Genomic DNA, 20,189 nt, shown 5'->3' with positions numbered 1-20,189 from the left:
CCCACAGGAAGCGCATTGAGTGCCCCTGTGGTGCTGGGGGGGCTGGCGCTGCTGCTGCCTGTGAGGCTGGTAGGGAGGCTGATGTCTGCACAGACTATCAGCTGCCAGGCCGAAGGGGGCACTTGGGACCTTACCAGACTGGCTCAGTGAAGATGGGAGGTTGACAGAGCAACACAGACGCTCTCCAGAGCAGGGAGCAGCAGCCACCCATGCAGCCAGGCAATGAGCATTTCCCACAGCCTGGAGCCGAGGGGGAGGCGGCAGCTGCTGTTCTAGCTCCTAGGGGACAGGCCCTGTCAGCCAACAGTCACTTCTTACTCACCACAGCTAAGGGAGTCGGGTTCCTCCGGTGGGGGTGTGGAGCAGCCGTTCATTTTCCTGTTCGCACTCCTCTGTGGTGTGAAAATCGGGGAGGGGAGGCAGAAGTCCCACTTCCCTCCCGAAATGACACCCAATGGGGGAAGCCAGGACAACAGGGTGGGGTGGCCAGACTCTCACTGCCAGGGTCTAGTCTAGCTCAGGGTCCAGCTCAACTTCCTCCCTGTGCCACTGGCCCCCAGTCCCTTTCCACCACCAGGTCAACCCGGGCACTAGGGCAGGAACAGGGTGAGGAAGCAAGTCAAGCAGAGCAAGGCAGGAAAAAGTGAGTCTTGTCTTCATGGGCCGCTCACAATGACGTCCTTTTTGTGTCCAACTGCTGCAAAAACATCCTGGACAGAGAAGCAATAGGCCAAAATAATCCCATACAGCTGCCAAAGTAGCTCAGTTGGGAGTGCATTAGACTGAGAAGCTAAAGGTCCCTAGATCACTCCCAGCCTTTAGCAGGTTCTTTCATCCTCTTTGTGCAGGGGCAGCTTGTTCTTGGGTACAGGCACTGCTGTGCTGCCAGAGATGAGCAGGGATGGCCTAGGGAGAAAGCAATTTTGAGGGCCCCTTGCATTAAAAAAAAGTTGCAATACTGTGTTCTCATGGGGACCCTGCAGGGCCTGGGGCAAATTGCCCCACTTGCCTCCCCTCTAGGTGGCACTGACGGTGAGTCTCTGATCTTGGGCTCTGCAGTAGGAAAACATAGAATGGGCTTCTGCCCCTAGTTGGCCCACCTGACCTTTAACAATGAGAACTATCTTTCCCAACATGACAGGAAGAGAGCAAGGCAGAGTGACTGTCAGGAATGGTGCCAGAGGGCTGCTGGGCAGTGACAGGCAGGGATTGGGGATGAAAACTCCTCTGCGCAGCTGAGCAAGGGCAGTACCAGGGAAGGGGCAACTGTGAAAATGGCTGTGTGGAAGGTGGAAGGGATTTGGGGGCCCAGGAGGAGGTGCTTGAGGTTCAGTACCTTGGAACAGCTGGACTTGGACATGGTGGGTGTTCAGGAAATGCACATTAACAACTCTAGGGTAGCTCAATAGGCAGAGGGTGATTGGAGAAAGGGCCTCCTGGCCAGGGAAGAATGATGGGGCTGGAGTCTTGTTTTTCACATTCACGGTGCGAGTACAGAAGGTGGTGGAGCTCCGACCAGGAAGGGCATTACTGGTAGACTTTGTGCTCTGTGGCACTGGTTACTGCTATATTAGTGTGTATGATCTCCAGTTAAGACATGAGAGGGAAGATCAAAGGCTCCCTTCCTCTGGACTGCATGATGTTTGTTGTTGGGCAAGATTTTAATTGTGTCAGCCGGCCTGAGGACCGCTGGTCCCATTTTACCAACCGTCAGAGGAAACATTTTTACAATGAGCACTACCTGGCACAGGTCTGTAGTGAGGTCAGCTTAGAGAAGCTCACTCCAGACACAGAGGAGGTTCACCTTTCTGCGGGGACAGATCAGGACTCGCATTGACCGGATTTATGCTTAGCTTTTGTGTCTTTAGCATGTTGCTTCTCAGATTCTTTCTTGGTCTGACTTGTTACACTTTGAAACTTAAGAGGCCAGAGTTTGTGCACCTTCCTATTATCCTCACTAGGATTTGATTTCCAAATTTTGAGGAATGACTTTTTGCCTCTAACAGCCTCCATTACTCAGCTGTATACCTAGAGTGGCTTTCTGCTGGTCCTCCTATTGTCGTTTCTGATTTAGGGAAAACATTTCATCTGAGCCTCTAATTGTGAGATTTTAAATGGTCTGCATGCTGCTTGCAGGCACCTAACACTTGTGACAGAAGATCCTTTTAATTCTCATCTAACCATCTGTGCTTATGCTGATAGGTTGACTTTAGGTCTTTAACTTTGAGCGGTAGCTGAGAAGCTGGTAAATCGGACAGAAACCCGTTCAACAAACCTCTTCATTTCCTTGTTATTTCCTGACTTCTTCATTCATCAGCTTTTCCTTATTTCCTGGCTGAGGCGGCGGCCTGCCAGGGAGCTCCCCAGCACCTCTGGCTGCCTGGGCTGAAGGCAAGAGGCAGGCCTGGGCGTGGTGAGGGCCTCCTGTCCCAGAATGAGGCCGCAGTACTTCCTTGTCCCCTCTTCCCACCCATACCGGCAGGTGGCTGCTGCGGGAGAACATGAGGGAGGCTCTCGGGATGCCAGGCAGTGCTATGTGTGTGTGTGGCTGTCAGGGGAAAGAGCCGAGGCTCCCGACTTGACCTGCCATTGACTCGCGTGGCTCTGCACGCCGTCAGCCGGGGCAGACCAGGCTGCGGATGTGACTGAGGCTTGGGCAGCATGGCCGCGCTTTCCTGACAAGGCATGAGGCAGGCCAAGAGCTTTGCACGGCCTCAGGGAAGTGGGAGGGAGGCATGTTCGAGCTGGCGTGTCTCCTCCGCTTCTCCCTTGCTCTTTGGGTGGAGGCGGGAGGGAGTGAAACGTTCCTGGCTGAAGGTTTTGCGCTTGGCTTTGAGGATTAAGCCTGAGCCTCCAGCACGGCTGCCGGGAGATGGGCTTTTGCAGCGCAGCCCCCACACTCTTCCAGCCAGCAGGTGAACCCACTGTGTCCAGGAGGGAACCTTTGAGGCGGCAAAAGGGGGACATCACGGCTCCCAGCAGACCTTGAGGAGCCCAGGAGGAGCCTTCAGTGGCATCCCTGGGGGAACATAAACCCCCCTCCTTTCCATTAACAGCTGAACTCACTGACCCATGATACCACAGAGACACCTACCAGCAGCTGTTTGCCAGGGCCGCTGCCCAGCACTCTGCAGCGCTTCCTGCCAGTGCCAGAGCTCACCAGGCACTAGCCTGGAGCCAGGGCCTCTAGGTGCTGCTGAAGAAAAGCCAGCAGAATGACACAGCGTCCGTGTGCTGTGCCCATAACATAGAGGTGGATTAATCCAAACCCTCTTCTGCCAGCACCAGGCCTCCTTCTTCCTACACTGAGCCTGCAAGCGAGGGGGCAGCTGGCACAGCGCCAGGAGTCTAACCTGTGTGACAGGAGGTGTCTGATGCCCGCAGCCTGCTGGGGAGCTCCCAGAAGTTATTAAGGGACAGACTCCTCAATGCCCTTAGTAACAACGGTTTGGGGTTTATCGAGGCCAGTAAGGGATCACTATGTCGGCCTTATAACCCTGTGTGTCAGGTCACTGTGCAGCTTTGATCCAGAGCTCAGATCCCAACAACCGACCAACAGCCCACAACCTCTCCCTGGGTCTGCCCCACCTGGTTACTCCTTACAGGCCAACCTTACCCCCCTTCCAGCCCCGGATTTGCCCCCTAATCATCCTACTGCCACTCAGAGCCACAGACCTGGAGGTGCTGAAGGAGGGAGGGGTGACTCTAGGGTGGGGTTCTTCTCTGAAGATGGCTGGTAGAAAGGTGGTGCTCAGCTCTGTCAGTCACCAGCCTAGTTGCCTTGCTGCCAGGGGATGCAGACATTTCTGTAAGGTGCAGAAAGGGGGTATTTGGCTTCTAAGCGAATGTGAGAAATGCACATTTATGAGAGGGAATTTCTGCCCCTGAAGCTGCACATCAGTGGCCTAATGGATAAGGCATTAGTCTCCTGAGCCAGACATTGTGGATTTAAGTCCCACCTGGGGTGAAAGCTTTCTTTATTCTTGTACACTGCAAAGAGACCTTGGTCTTATTTTCACCAAGGAAGCTGGGAGATGTTTGAACACAAAGTGCTGGATCTTGGGAACACTCCCCCAGAAATGTAATCTTTCACGCAATAAATGCTTCTAAACCCCTCAGTAGCAAACAGTTAATACTAGTGTTTGTCTGAGAATAGAGTGAAGGGGAGTGTTTACTCCGACACATCCATGCGTGAAACAGACAGGAAGAGCAAGGCCGTTCTGAAAGAGAATGGATCTGTCTGGAGATGAAGCAGACCCTGAGAATGAGCAACAGTGTGAAAAGAAGAGGTTCAAATGTGTGTTAGGTTGATCTGCCAAATTTAAAGAAAATCCCAATGCCCTTAGCATGATGCAGACACTGGCTGTTTCTGATCTTTTACTGAGAATTCATTGAGAAATGTTTTTCTTAATTATATTATGGACTATTGGGTGGGCTAGGAAGGCATCATTCTTCCTGCTTTCAGCCTTCCAGACCTCATGGCTACATGGCCTGGGGCCAATGCACCCCTTCCAGTCAGCTGCTAGAGCAGACAACAGCAACACAGACAGGGATGGCAGCAGGGCAGACTGGAGCTCTAGGAAGACGGTGGGACCAGGTCTCATCAATGGGGAGGTGGCCACCCCCAGCATGCACAAGACTGAGCCAGCAAGTGTGGTGTGTGCTGCAGCCTGCCCCTACCCACTTTTGCAACTGTGTTGCCCTGAGGACACTTGTATGTCTGGGCAGTATCAGCTCCCTGGATGGGCTCACAAAGCATCTGCGCCTCGCTTAGCAGAGCCTGGCCAGACCCCCAGGAAGGGGAGCACATGCACTCAGGCCCTGTAATGGGTGATGCCAGGGTGGTACCTCCTGCTGTTTGTCTCAGGGATTAGCTCGCTCAGCCAGTGTTCCCTCTCCTGGTGGTGCCTCGTCCATCGCTGTCACTGCTTGCAGACCTGCCTCAGTCCAAGTACTGCAGCATCCTCTTTATGACTCGGCCATTCGGCCGTGCCATGATCTGTGCTCCTCCCTTCCAGGGTGACAGAGGCGGGTGTGCGGTGAAGTGTCTCCCAATTCAGCCATTTCCCCAGTGGTGAGTGGCAGAAAACCAGGCCCACCCTACTCTGGGTTCCAGCCCAGGCATCCTGTAGCTAACAGCTTCTGCTTCCTCTCCTTAACTTCATCCCACAGTGCTGCTTCAATTCCTGGGGCCGCTTCCCCGCAGCCCCAGCACATTCTTCGCCCTCTTCTCAGGGCCTGCAAGTCCCAGCAACCAGCCAGGAGCTCTCTCTAGCTTCCCCTGGTCCCTGCCAGCCGCTGCCCTGCCAGAGGAGCTGTGACCCTACACCCCATATTCTTCATAGAGAACATTGTTATAATATGCATATGGCACAGCTAAGATGTGTTTTATGCAAGATGGGCCATGTGAGATATCACTGGAAAGGTCGAACTGTCCTTGAACTCAAGATTTAGGCGCACTAAGTCCAGAGTCAACATGGCTGTCCTTGGGTTCAGGATTGCGTGAGTGAGTCAATATGGCCACCCTTTGGTTCAGGGCTGCAAGGCCTAATGGCCAGATCAGGGGGCTGCTTCAAAATGGGGATAGTGGCTGGATTAAGGGGAACTGGGCCCACTTCACTCCACTGGGTCCCAGCCCAAGGCCCTCTCAAGTTGAGTGCGTTCATTACCCAGCCAGCCAGGATCCTACTGCAACATGTTGACCTTTACACAGGTATGAGATACCACTTACTCTGCCTCCAAGGGCCACTTCCTACCTTGTTTCCTGAAGCTGTTGTCCATTTATCATCAGGGTCTCCAGGTTCCCTGGCACTGGCAGCTCCATAGAACTTTGAATCCCACCAATTGATTGTAGGTAGCAAGTCTCCAGTCTGGTACCTGGGATCTCTGGTCCCGCAGTCAGGGGCTGTAGCAGCTCCTGGCCTGGAGCCTCCACCAAGCATGCGTCTTCCTCAATGGCCAGCCCAGACTGAGCTGAGCTGTTCTCCTTTATACTGACACTGCAGCTGGAGCATGCCCAGCAGGGTCTGAGGGGCGGGACTTGCTCCAGCCATAGTGTGGAATTAACCCTTTCTTGCCTAGTGCGGGGTATGCACACCCCATCATCCACTGTAATATTTGATCTGATTATTTGACCCCTCCCATGCATTGCTGAAGTGCAGGAGGCACAGAGGCTTCTTCTGGGTCTCCTTTCTCCTGGCACTGAAATGGAAATGGTTCTTTCATGTGCACGGTGGGCAAGAAGTAGGATTTTCTGCAAGGGTCATTAACAGCCAGTCAGGCTGAATTGGTTTTTTTAATTTCAGCAAAAAAGTTTCAGCCTTTTCCAGAAAGGGCCTTACGCTTGTTTTCCCAGGGCACCATTTTTTTTTCTACCATTAAAGCTACAACGTCTCCATGCTTTGGAGCAGAGAGAGGTCATTTTGCAGGAGGTGTCAGAGACTGGTCTTTTGCTCTGCCCCCACAGAACTCACTGAGCATTTTCCAGCCTGGGGTTGAGAAGGACATTCTCTGCAATCGCTCCTCTGAGCTGTCAGAAGATGCTCTGTGGCTGACACTCCACAGTGCTACATTCACTCCGAGGACAAGTCAAATGCTGCGCCAAGGGTGGTGAGTTCCCCGTGAATTCCTGTGTGAGCACACACTGCCCCTGTCGTCCACACACACTGCTCATACACACACTCACACACAGTGCCACTATCCACCACACATACTGCGCACACATACACAGAGTGCCACTGTCCACCACACATACTGCAGACACACACACGGTGCCATTGTCCACCACACATACTGCACACACACACACACAGTGTCACTGTCCACCACACACACTGCACATACACACTTCACACACACACACAGCACCACTGTCCACACACACACACACACACACAGAGTGCCACAGTCCACCACACATACTGCATATACATATACACACACACACACACACACAGTGCCACTGTCCACACACAGACACAGAGTGCCACTGTCCACCACACATACTGCACAGACACACACACAGTGCCACTGTCCACCACACATACTGCACAGACACACACACAGTGCCACTGTCCACACACACACACAGGGCAGTGCTACCATTAAGGCGAACTAGGCAATTGCCTAAGGCACCAAGATTTGGGGGCGCCAAAAAGTGGTGCCCGCAATTTTTTTTTACAGCGGTTCCTCCGCAAGCACACAGTTGCTGCTCCACTTCTCCCGCCTTCCAGGCTTGCAGCGCCAATCAGCTGTTTGGTGCCGCAAGCCTGGGAGGAGAATTAGAGCGGGGGTGGCGTGCTCAGGGAGGATATGGAGCAGAGGTGAGCTGGAGTGGGGAGGTATTGCACGGCTCTCCAGCGGGGGAGCTGCCGCGGGGGCGGGGGTGCCTGACGGCGGGGGGGGAGCTGATGCAGGGCTGAGGGTAGGGGGCAGAAGAAGGAAATTTTGCCTGGGGAGCGAAACTTCCTTGCACTGGCCCTGCACACACACACAGTGCCACTGTTCACCACACACTGCACATAGACACGCACACCATGCCCCTGTCCATTGCACACACTGCGCACATACACACACACCGTGCATGCTGCGCACACATCAACTGCAACAATAGAAACACAAACTACACACTCTGGAGGCAGTTGGTTTGTTTCCAAGTTGCTTTTACTTACAAAGGTGCTGAAGTGTGATCTCTCTTCTGTTTCCATGGGCAGAAACGCAATGGAGGAGAATCTCGCATCCCTGAGCTGCCAGGTGACAGTGGCAGGAGAAAAATGCAGAGCACTGAAATTTAAAACACTCATAAATAATTTCACACTGTGAGGTTGGGGTTCCTGGAGGACCCAAGGGAAGGGACTAGGGGGATTAGGAGGAGAGGAGAGTGGGGTTACCAGGGTGCACTGTGGGACTGGAGGATTTAGAGACCCCAGCAAGGACAGGCAGGGGAGGGTTGCAAGGCCCCACGGTGGCTGAAAAGGGGAACCCTGCAGGTTGCGGGGTAGCAGAGATTGGAGATGAGGAACCTCACACCCTGGGGATGGACTGGGAGAGTGGGGGATGGGAAAGTGGGGTCCAGCAATGGAGAAATGGGTTGGAGGCAATTGGGGGAGGGGTGCTGAGGATGAGGGAGAGAAGGATGTCGGGGGTGGGGTGCTGAGGGCGGGGGAGGAGGAGGTTGGAAGAGGGGCAGTGAGGATGGGGGGAGGAAGAGGGGGTTGGGAGCGGGCCCATGGGACAGGGAGGTGGCATGGGTGGGGGGAGGGGAGGGGCCCCACAGACAGAGGGAGGCACCGGGGGGAGGATGGGGAAATGAGGGGCCCAGGGACGGGCCTGAGGTGGGTGTTAGTGAAGGAGCCTCACTGCTAGTGCAGACTGGGCAGTTTCTTGCATGAGAGACACTGTCCCAAAGCAGGACTAATGCTCAGACCTGGTGATCAGTGATTTCAGATCTGTTGGTCTGCAGCAAGACTCTGCACTGAGTCTCAGTCAGCTCTATTATTACACAGGGAAGAACAAAAGGGTCAAATGGTGCCTGGAACCCTTAATAAGAATCCACTCCACCAAGTACAACACTTGTCGCTACCTGCTCTCAATCCCACGGAGAAGTCTTTGGGCGTCACTGCTCGCCCTTATCAACCTAGGGGTCTCAGAGAACCTTAAGTAGCAGATGCTCCAGTGGTGCAATTGCTTAGCACACAGTACTTACAGGGCAATGCTGAGAGGCGCTGTGCTGAGGTTGTGAGTTCAAACCTCACCCAGAGCCATGGTTTTCATTAACCAAACAGCTTCACCCCCTCATTTGTCCTGTGGAATGTAGAATCCAGCCCAGGGACACTGAGAAGGGGGGGAGTCAGAAATGCCCCTTTCAACTATTACCTCCTCTCCAGAGCACAGGTCAGAATCTACAATCCTTTCTCCCTCACCAGCCCCTGTGCCAGGATCCCTCCTCTGGCGTCTGTACTATTGACAAAGTGATAAGGACAAAACACTCAAATCCCGCCTGGTGGGGGGAGCCAGTTTTGCTCTTCAAATTCTGTTGTTGGTACATTTCCAGGCCTGGGAATGTCCCACAACAGCATTGAATGGGAAACTGCCTGCAGAACAGTGACACTGCACAGAGCTCCTGTGGAGGAGGGGTGGGAATTAGTAACATTTTGAGGCTTGTCTGGGAAATGAGCCTTTGCTGACAAGGTTTGTCTCTGTTCATATTTCACCTTCAGGTGTTATGTTGAGGGATCTTTAGTATATTTCTGTGAGGTTATTTCTCCTCAACTTTATTTACTCAACTTAAAAATTTGTGTCACCTGATTTTTGCATCTCCCTGTGAAAATACAACTGACACGTGTGGCTTTCTACAGGGGTCATGATGTTAAAGTTGGGGAATTCAGTCTCTGTACTTCTGGGGGGAGTGTTGCTTTTTTACAGCTGACTCACTGCCAGGCAGACTGGGCTGTTAGCTGCACCCACTGTCCTTGCCAGGGGCCCCTGCTGACCCCTGGGCGGCTGCACTGCCGTGCTGGGGTGACTCTGCAGGGGAAGAAGCTGCTGTGGAGCAATGTAGAGCAGGTGCAGGAAGCAGACGGGGTCACTATTCACATTCTGAACTGCACAATTTTCCAAATTTGGGAATAGATTCATAGATTCATAGACTTAAGGTCAGAAGGGATCATTATGATCATCTAGTCTGACCTCCTGCACAATACAGGCCACAGAATCTCACCCACTCACTCCTATAACAAACCCCTAACCTATGTCTTGAGTTATTGAAGTCTTCAAATCGTGGCTTAAAGACCTCAAGGTGCAGGGAATCCTCCAGCAAGTGACCCGAGCCCCACGCTGCAGAGGAAGGCGAATGTCTGAGAACAATTCTAAGGGGAAGGTGAATGCAGAGCAATGACACTGGAGATGCCCAGACCTCCAATGGAAATTAATAATGGGAAGATCATTTGTGAAATTAGTTATCACTGGCAAGATTTTTCTCTGTTCCTATTTCACTCTGTGGTGTTAGAGGAATCAGTTCAGATTTTTACTATATTAATTAAACACTTAATTTTATTTAATCAAGCCAAAATCTTAGTGTCACTTATTTTTTCTCTGTCCTAGCAAGAATGAATTCAATTTTGTGACTTTCTGGAAAGTGCAGAGGGATTAAATGTGGGGAATTCAGTCTCTGTGTTTGTCAACTGATGTTTTCCTCTTACAGGTCAGTACCTGCATTGAAATACCAAGAGGGATCTAAGGGCTGGTGTACACTGGGCACTGAACTGGCAGAGTGATGTCTCTCAGGGTGTGAAAACCCTCCACCCCCAAACCCATAGAGTGAAGCTGACCTAAGCCCTGGTTAGATAGTGCTAAAGAAAAGGAAGAACTGTTCTGTCAATGTAGCTATTACAGGGATGAGAAAACCCCTCCAGTTGCTGTCTGCTCCAGAGTGCTATAGCAGTGCCACAGTGTAGACAGAGTGAAACTAAATATAGCTCCAGTTCACACTGTGAATGCTCAGACACTGAGACTACAACAATAACAACAGCAGCACAGTGCTTGCATAGTTGGCATGATTTGAACCTGCGCAGGGCGACCCCGATGGATTTCTAGTCCAGCACCTTAACCACTTGGCATATACCCATTTCACTACATGATGAGTCCGTTCTCACTGAATTGTCACTTCAAATTGTTTGCTCAGACCCGCTTCCCCAGCACACTCACGGCTGCACATCAGTGTAAATGTGTCCTTGGCTGAACAGTGAGAATTCCTGCCCATTTCCCTTCTGGCTGGAGCAGGATGAGAGTGTGTTTGTGTGAACGACATTGCTGTAGATTGTTGTTTATTCCCCACTCTGACAATTCAGACAGTCCCTTTCCTAGTCAAATCTCCAGCACATCGTTCCAATAGCCGGGGGCAGGATTTCTCTGGGGCACTGAAATATTTCCAGGGGCTGGTGCATGAACTCAATCTTGCATTGCACCCTTGATGTTTCCTGGACTAACAGCAGCAGCAGAAAGAAAGAGCCGAGCCAATATCTCCCTATCAGGGATGCAGGTGCCACATCCCCTTTGTCTGCCCATCACCATTGCAGGAGAGAAGGGTTCACTGGAATCGAATGCCCTGGCTCAGACCAGAGACATGGGGAGGTTTTGTTGTTCATGCATCTGTGCAAAGGAAATTGTCTCTTTGTGAAATTGAGGCGGGAAATGAAACGTCCACATGGTGGCCCAATGCTCTAGGGAATGTGGGTGAAGGACTTGGGCTGAGAAATGATTTAACAGAGGTTTGTTTCAATTTATTGCCCTGATTAAAAACTATGGCTAAAAGGCAGCCTCTGTTGTTAGTACTTGTACCTGTGTAGGGACACCCGAGTGGGTATCAAGTCCATTGCCTTCACCAAGGGCAGTTGATTATTTTATCAAGGTACAAATTTCTTGGTCAAGGCCTAGACTCCAGAGAAAACAATACACTGCTGATAACAAGAAGTAAATAAAAAGATTTTGCAGCTACCATGGGCATAACTATGATGTGTCGTGTTTCACTCTTTATATCTGGCACCACCTCCTTTCCCTTTAGCGTTGTAGTTGACTAAGTGCAAAGCTGAACATCTCTTCAGATACCAGAGAGTGTTTATGTCCATCCCTGCGAACTACACAGAGGTTTGATGTTGCTGCTTTGAATCCTCTGGTTCTGCCGGGATAAGGAACAATTCAGGTTGTCACTGAACTGAAGGAGGAAGATCAGTTTGTGACAAGGAGAGGGACACCTCCTCTTAAAGGTGTTTGTCTGGCTGGCAGTCCTGGTCCCCACATCTTGCCCGTGGGGCTCCAGCAGTTTTGGGACCGGGTCATTCTTTGGCCCCACCTGCAGCCCCCAGGCACTCCCCTCCCAGGGCCCCAGGCAGTGCAGTGGAGCTGAGCGGCATCTGCCTGCTCGCTCCAGTGGCTGCCGGCCCCTCCCCATGGCAGGGCGGGGCAGAGCTGTGCCTCTATGAGCTGTCCCCACCCCAAGCCCCTGCAGCCAATGAGACACTGCGCGGGTGATGCCCGGGGGCAGTAGCATGCAGAGGTCCCCCAGCCCACCCCGCCTTGGAGCCCCAGGTAAGCGATGCACCCCTGACTCCCTCCAGATCCTGCACCCTCACCCCCTCCCCAGATACACCCTCCTCCCCCCAATCTCCCTCCCAAAGCCTGCAGCCCCTCCACACTTCCCAGCCCCCAAATTCCCTCCCAGCTCCTGCACCCCATCCCACCACACTTCCCAGGCCCCAAACTCCCTCGTACAGCCTGCACACCCCTCCACATATGCCTGCCCCCAACTCCCTCCCACAGCCTGCACCCCATCCCTCCACACACCCTCTCCCACCCGCCTCCTATCTCCCTTCCAGAGCCTGCACCCCCACCCCTCCTCCTGTTCCCCCTACTCCCTGCCCCAGCCTACACGCAGCACCCAAACTCCATCATACAGCCTGCATCCTAGAACCCCTCCCACAACCAAACTCCCTCCCAGAGACCAGCCTCTCACCCCTTCTGCACCCAGAGCCTGTGCCCCAATCCCCAGCCCCAAAACCTAGACTTCCTCCCCCCACGCAACCTCCCTCCCAGAGCCTTAGGCAGCTGAGAGGCAGAGTTTTGGGAGATGGGTTCTGAGTGGTAAGAGTGACATTATTGACTCACTGGGAGGATTGGAGGACTGGCACTGGCCCTAAGGTAAATTGAGGTTGAGATGCTGCTTTAAGGGATTGGAGCAATGCTGAAGAGACTGACAGGCAGGGAGCTGGGTAGCTGTGTGTGCTCCAAGGAGAGTTGTTGTTGTGCTCTGGAGACACAGAGCGGGAGTGGGGAGTTTGTAAGCTGTGGTGTTTGTATAAAGTTTACTAACCCTCAGGTTAAAAACTGTTCCTGTTCTGGGCTATACATGACACTCTTTGTTGTGAGTATAGATCAGTGAGTCAATGTTTCCATGCAGGATAATAGGTTCCTAGTTCCAATCCAAGTGATTCCCTTGAAAAACTTTTTCGAATGAAAATCGATTTCCAGACCCATCTCCAGTATGTTCAGGAGTTCGCTGAATGGGGGCAGGGGGCTTGAAATGAATTTAAACACTCAGCATTTTTCTATGCAAATGAATAAAGACCTAGCAGAGCTGTCCAGCAGCTGAAATCAGTTCCAGGCCTCGGCGTCTCTAAGAGGGACACTCTGTATCTGAGGCATGTGCAGGGCCGGCTCCAGGCCACAGCATGCCAAGCACTTGCTTGGGGCGGCATGCCGCGGGGGGCGCTCTGCTGGTTGCCGGGAGGGCAGCAGACGGCTCCGGTGGACCTCCTGCAGGCGTTTCTGCGGAAGGTCTACTGGTCCCGCGGCTCCGGAGGAGCATCAGCAGGCTGTGGGAGGTCCACCGGAGCCACGGGACCGGCGAGCGGCAGAGTGGTCCCCGCGGCGTGCCGCCGTGCTTGGGGCGGCAAAATGCCTAGAGCCGGCCCTGGGCATGTGGGACACCTCTGTGGAGATGACAGGTGAAAAAATGCTGGATTCAATGAAAGATGAGACCATAGGAGGGGAAGGTGAACAGCAGCACCACATAGGGTCATAACACTGAGACACGGGGCTTCACTGTCACTGCCCCTGTGTTTTCCATCATTTATATCCTAAGGAACACACCCTCCTCCACACACTGTCACACACAACCTTCTCCCCTGGAGCCCAATCCAACCCTCCCCCTCTCTCACACACACTCCATGGTACACAGCCTCTCAGTGACTCACTCAGATGGGGGCTTATCTCTGCATCTCCCCAACAGGGGAGCAGAGAGCCAAAAGGGCCACAGGAGACCAATGGAGCTAGGCAGGAATAGAAAAGACTTCCCCTCCCTTCTCTTCTCAAGAGTCTTGTTAATCTAACTCATGGGGCATTCCAACACCAGGTGGGCTCAAAACACCAACCTTCCCCTCAGCAATGGAAGGGAGAACCAGCTCTATCACACAGAAGGAGACTCCCCACCTCTGCTGCTGCTATCTTGCAGCCATTAATATAGATTTTTTTAGCTAATGCAACCCCCTCAACCCCTAATCCATCCATGAATCAAGGAAACAAGGCCCTCAGCTAGGCACCAGAAATGCAATGGGTTAGCTTGCAGGACTTATAGTAGTGATGCTGAAGTTGTGAGTTCAACCCTCACTTGGCGTGCTAGTTTTTTTTAAAGCAAATTGCTTCTGCCGATCATTTTGTCCAGCAGAAAATACAATTCCAGCTCAGAAGACACCGAGGTCTCCTTGCTTTACAGAGAGCAGGGCAGATTCCACAGATCTACCCGGCTCTGCTCTCCATCAGCTGCCTGTGTCAGGAGGGGTCAAGCAGAACCCAGAACACTGCCCCCAACTTCCACTCAATCTTTGCTCCCCAAAGCACCTTTGTGCTCACCCTCTTCGCTGTGAGACTCAAAGCCTGCCTGGCTTTCTGTATGTTGATATGGTTTTCGTCTGTCGTGTTGATGTGCATGTGGGTCCTGTGTGATTTTTGTGGATGCTTTGCATAGTTTTGTGTGCATGGGTGTGTGTATGATTTTTGCATGCAGATTGTTTTTTACTAAGTATTCTTTTGGTATGTGGTTTTTGTGCTTTCTTGTTGTGGGCTTTTGCTGTATTTTTTCGTGTGGATTTGTTCTTTCTATATTTTGTGTGGCTTTCCCTTATGTGTATATGGCTCTGTGTGCTGTGTGGATGTGGTTTTTGTTATGTCTGTGTGGGTCTGTGCAGTGTGTGATTTTCTCATTCTCTCTGTGTGTTTGTCTCTCTTTTTGTATCTTCATGTATAAATTCACTGGAACTGTTCAAAATCTCCACAGCTTTGCCAATTTTCACCAGGAAGTTTTCTCCATTAACAAATTCTCACTTGTTCCCTACCAGTTGGTGACCATTGCCCCAGGGGCATGTCAGTCTCAGGGTCCTGATTTCCCATTGACCCTTCCCCCTTCTATTGGAACTGGGAACTAGCCAACCAAAACCCCACTAAGTTATAGTAAAGGGCCAACAGTCCCTTACACAAGCCAGCCCTGTGAGAGTTACCAAAGTCCAGAGAAGGTAGCCCAAGCTGATCCCATGGTGTAACAGGCAGCACTCAGGCCTCTGAATCCTGCAACCTGAGTTCAAATTTCAGTAGGGCCTTGGGTTAGCTGGTGGTAAAGACCAGGTGCTCAAAGGGCTTTCCTGTCTCCAGCTCTACAAGAGTGAGTCATGTAACTCCTCCCCACTAAAGCCAGGTCTTTGGTTGGGGTCTAGAAGTGGCTGTGGCTGTCTGGTGGTTGGGATTCTCACTGCTTCACCTGATGCCTGCAAGTTTGGTGCTTGTGGCCACACTTTTCCTCTTGCCCACATGGCACTTGAAGAAAGGTGTGGAAGGGCCAGGCTTGATAGACAGGAGGGAGGAAGAGTCCCAGGTGGGAGCCCAACACACCTCTTCTCCTCTGGGCACCTAGAGCAGAGGTGGCTGGTGCTGACAGCTCCAAGGGAAGGTTTATAAGCCAGAGAGCAACTGAGGGCAGGGCTAGACAAGGGCAGGACTATGCCTATGTGTGGCCAGCAGACAGGCAACAAGAAATCTGGCCAACCTGTTCCCTGCCATGCCAAACACCCAGTGCAGGCCACCCACAGACCATCATGCCAGGGGGCTGCTGATGCTCTGTGGCCATTAACGAAGATGGTAGGAAAGCAGGGCCAGCCCCCCTGGTGGGTTCTCTGACCTTTCCCACTCAAGGTGCTCACTTTTGCAGTGAGGCAGGAGATTTTACTCCAAGAGGCTTCCCCAGCTGGCGAGAAGCAGAGAAACACCCAGGCTCCCAAGGTGCTATGTAGCAAACCCCCTCAAGCACAGGGACTGGTGCACATTTGGAAGAGGGAAACTGCTCTACACACTGGCCCGGGCAGCTGCCCATTTTCTTTGGAAGTCAGGAAGGGCAAAGGCTAGACTGGAAGCACCTGGGGCTCCTGCCCCAGCCTTTGTGACACCCAACCCCCAACTCCTTCCCGGGCTCTAGCTGAAGCCAGAGCACTGGCCTGAGCGGCCAAGAAGAGGTCCAGCCCTGAAGGGAGCAGGACTTTCAACATGAAGGTAAAACTGCAGCAACGAGCAATCAAGGGACGTGAACCCACATGCATTTGACCCACAGTCAGAGGCCTTATCCATTAGGCCATGTAGTCACAGGAGCTAGGCTGCTTCACGCACTTCTTTGGAAAAGGCAGACACTGTGTTTCTGGGGTCATCTGCTAAGGGAGGTGAGTATCAGAGGGGCAGCCGTGTTAGTCTGGATCTGTAAAAGCAGCAAAGAATCCTGTGGCACCTTATAGACTAACAGACGTTTTGGAGCATGAGCTTTCGTGGGTGAATCCCCACTTCGTCAGATGCATGTAGCTGGGGGCTGAGACTCTCTGGGCACAAGAAGTCAAGTTCCCAGTGAGATGTGAGACTTAATTCGACGGAGCCAAGTGCAGGACTTTGTCAGGTTGGCTCAGGCATGCGGGATTGGGGTGCAGCAGGGCTGGTGCTTCCATTTAGGCAGCCTAGGCAATCGCCTAGGGTGCCAGGATTATTGGTGGGCAGCGTTTTGCCGGAGGGGGCGGCAGGTGGCTCTGGTGGAGCTGCCACAGTCATGGCTGTGGATGGTCAGCTGCTCCCACAGCTCTGGTGAAGCTGCCGCAATTGTGACTGCGGACAGATGGCTGCTCGGCTCCGGTGGACCTCCCGCAGGCATGACTGCGGCAGCTCCACCAGAGCTGCGGGACCAGCGTGTGGGGCAGCAAAATTGCCGTGCGCCTAGGGCGCTAAAACCCCTAGCGCAGGTCCTGGGGTGCAGCGGACAGGCCGGCTGTCTAGGTGCTTAGATATAGTCTCACTGAGGACGAGGAGGAATCCTGCTGATAGGCAGTGGCTGTGCAGAAAAAGAGGAGGGGTTCCTGGGACTGTTTTTGCCTCACGTTTGCCTGCCTGCTCGCTCTTGTGGTGAACAGTGAAGCTGCTCTCAACAAACCCACGTAGCTCAGTTGGTAGAGCATCAGGCTCTTAATCTGAGGGTCCAGGGTTCAAGCCTCAGTCTGGGTACTCAGCTTTCAAGTTGCCTTGTGTGCCAGCATCCAAATGCTGTTCACAGCCACATGCAGATTCCCAGAAGCCCTGGCTGTTTCCTGGAAAGGTTCCTTTCCTTAGCAATCAAGAGAGAGGCCACATCCCCAGGAACAGGTGTAGAAAGCACTGTTTCTGGCTGCCATGAAGTGTTGTGGGGCCAGGTGCTGAGAAAGCCCAGAGGGAGATCAGCAGAGGTGGGTTGGGGAGAAAGAGACACAATGAGGGCAAGTATAAGGAGATTCTGGTCTGGCTACTGAGGGGAACTTCCCTGGTGGAATTGGCCAGCAGAAGGATGTGAGTCCCCACTCCCTTGCCCAGAGGCTGCCAAACCTTGAGGACTCTTTCTACTCTTGTGTGTGGAAGAGACCTTGTAACCCTGACAACCCCCAATCTTGTCATGATCACTTGAACAGGGCTATGGTGTCCCCACTCTGGGGTACTCTCTGGGCACTTCCCTGATCCACTCCTCATTGCATGAGCATCAAGCAAATACCATTTATTACCCAGCAATTAATGTAAAACATAAAAGAAAGATGGAAAAGGAAAACACGTTACCCTGTTCCATAGTGCAGGGAGATCACAACCAGCATCTCTGGAGTGTCAAGGCAGGTCACAGTTTCTCCCTCACATGTCCCAGGCCTCCTTCCCAGGCCCTGGCTGTGCTGCAGGGACATCATGGGCTGGACACTTGCTCTGGCAGTGGCCACATGCTCTAGGTGACAGGCCCCTTGTTCCCAGTGTCAGCCCCCATGTAGGGGATACGATCCGCCTGACCCCTGAAGGTCTGGCCTGCAAGGCCTCTTGCCTGGTGGCATCTCCTTGTGCTGGGCCTTCTGCCCAGGGTCCCCCTCACTCTCCCAAGCTGCCCATTGCACCCAACTCCAGCCCCAGTGCTGCTGCAGCTCTGCCTCCATTGCCCTGGGCTGCTCCTCTAGACTCTCTGGCTCTGCTTGCTGCAGCTCTTCTTCCAGCACAGATCTGCCCCCTGGAAAGCTTCTATGGCTCGTGCTGCTGCGGCTTGGCTCCCAGCAGGGATCTGTCCTGGTTCTCCCTGGCTGGTGCAGCTCTGCTCCCCGGCTCTTCTCAGGCTCCTGCTCTCTCCTTAGCTCTGCCCCACTCTGGCCCAGGTAGTTCCAGCTCATAAGGAGGATGGGACCCCCTGGTGGGGTGACTCCCTCATTACACTGCCTGGCCTGTCAGTGCGGCTAACTTGGAGCTTTGGCCTCTCCACATTGTCCCTGGGGACTGTCAGTCTCAGGGTCCTGATTTCCCATTGGCCCTTCCTCCTTCTATTGGGACTGGGAACTAGCCAGCCAAAACCCCCAGTAAGTTTTAGTAAAGGGCCAACAGTCCCTTACATGAGCCAGCCCTGTGAGAGTCACTGATGTGCAGCGAAAGCAGCATGAGCTGGTCCCATGGTGTAATGGGTAGCTCTCAGGACTCTGAATCCTGCAGTCTGAGTTCAAATTTCAGTGGGACCTTGTGTTGGCTTGTGCTAAAGCCCTGAAGCTCACATTGCTCAGCTTCCTTGTTTCCAGCTGTATAAGAGCAGATCTTTCCCCTCCTGCTGGGTGACTTGCCCACTGGAGCTGGGTTGTGATGGCCAAAATTGGTTGGAGCTCTAGCACTTGCTACCCTGGTTGCTGATGCCTGTGGTTTGACCAGATAGTTTGGATTCTTGCTGCTTCACATGGGGCCCAAAAGTTTGGCCCTTGTGCTTCCTGCCACACTTTTCCTCTTGCCCATACAGCACTTGAAGGAAGGAGTGCCAGGGCCAGGCTTGATAGTCAGGGCTAGGCAGGAGGGAGGCAGAGTTCCAGGCTGGAGCCCCACACACCTTTCCTCCTCTGGGCACCTAGAGCAGAGGCGGCTGGTGCTGACAGCTCCAAGGGAAGCTTAAAAGCTACAGAGCAACCGAGGGCAGGGCCAGAGGAGGGGAGAACCATGCCTATGCGTAGCCAGCAGATGGCCACAAATACACCCGGCCAGCCTGCTCCCTGGCATGGCAAACCCCCACTGAAGACGTGCTTAATCCACTTGCTGACCAGGAGGAAAACCTGTCAAAATGTGTGTGCGAGGAGAACCCGCTTGGCTCGGAAGGAGCGAGGAAAAGAGCAAGTGAAAAAAATAACATGTGAGAGAACAAGCGAAAAGAACGTGAAAGGCAGAGAAAGAAATAAAGGGAGAGAAAACATATTAGAAAAAGAAGAAAGAAAGGAAGAGCATGAAAGGTAGAGGGGAAAAAAGAAAGCAAGAACATACAAGCTAGAGAAGGAAAGGAATGAAAAAGAACGAATGACCCACAAGCGCTAGCTGAAGCTGGAATGGGACAGTCAGAGAAAGGACAGACTGACCCGTTAAGCAAGGTTGCACACCAGAGTCTCCATGTTGGGGGCACAGGCCCCCCATTTCCATCCTGGCCCTGCTTGAGGGGGACCATGCATAGGTGCCTATTGGCAGCCCCATGCTCTGTGGAGGGGGCAAGCCCCCTCAGAGCCTCCGAGAGCGGGTTCAGGCCTTGGTGAAAAAAATTTTGGGGGACCCCCCCAGCAAGGCCGGAGCAGCCAAACAGGGCCAATGAAGCTAGGGAAGCCAGGCCCCGTGCCCCCTTCTGGACAGCCGGGCCCTGGTAATTTGTACCGGCTTCCCCTCCCACCCCTCGTCGTCCCTGCATACCCTCCCCTCAGGATGCGGGCTCTCCCCAATCCTGACCTCCTTTCCAAATGCTCCTGGGAATGGGGGGAAGGTGAGGGGAAGGCTTGCTGAGCATCAACATGGGTGTGTCTCTCTGGGGCGAAGGAAGAGGATATTTTTTGTACCAAAAGGAAAGAGCAGGGGGCGGGGGCTTTTGTGGAGCTGGAGCTCACAACGGAGAGAGGAACTGAACGCAGCCCAGCGTGAGCCCAGTGCCAGCTGGAGCTGAGATGCCCACATCTGGAGGACCATCTCCAGAACCTACTTTGATGGTGCCGTCCATCTCCGCTCCCACACAAAGCTCCCCGCCTAGACCTCCCTGGACGAGGTGAGGTGGTGCATTGGCACAGGGGGCTGTGTGTGTGTGTGTGTGTGTGTGTGTGTGTGTGTGTGTA

Source organism: Gopherus flavomarginatus, chromosome 3 (assembly GCF_025201925.1).
Source record: "Gopherus flavomarginatus isolate rGopFla2 chromosome 3, rGopFla2.mat.asm, whole genome shotgun sequence".
Classification (NCBI taxonomy): Eukaryota; Metazoa; Chordata; order Testudines; family Testudinidae; genus Gopherus; species Gopherus flavomarginatus.
Note: the sequence above shows the minus strand (reverse complement) of the source record.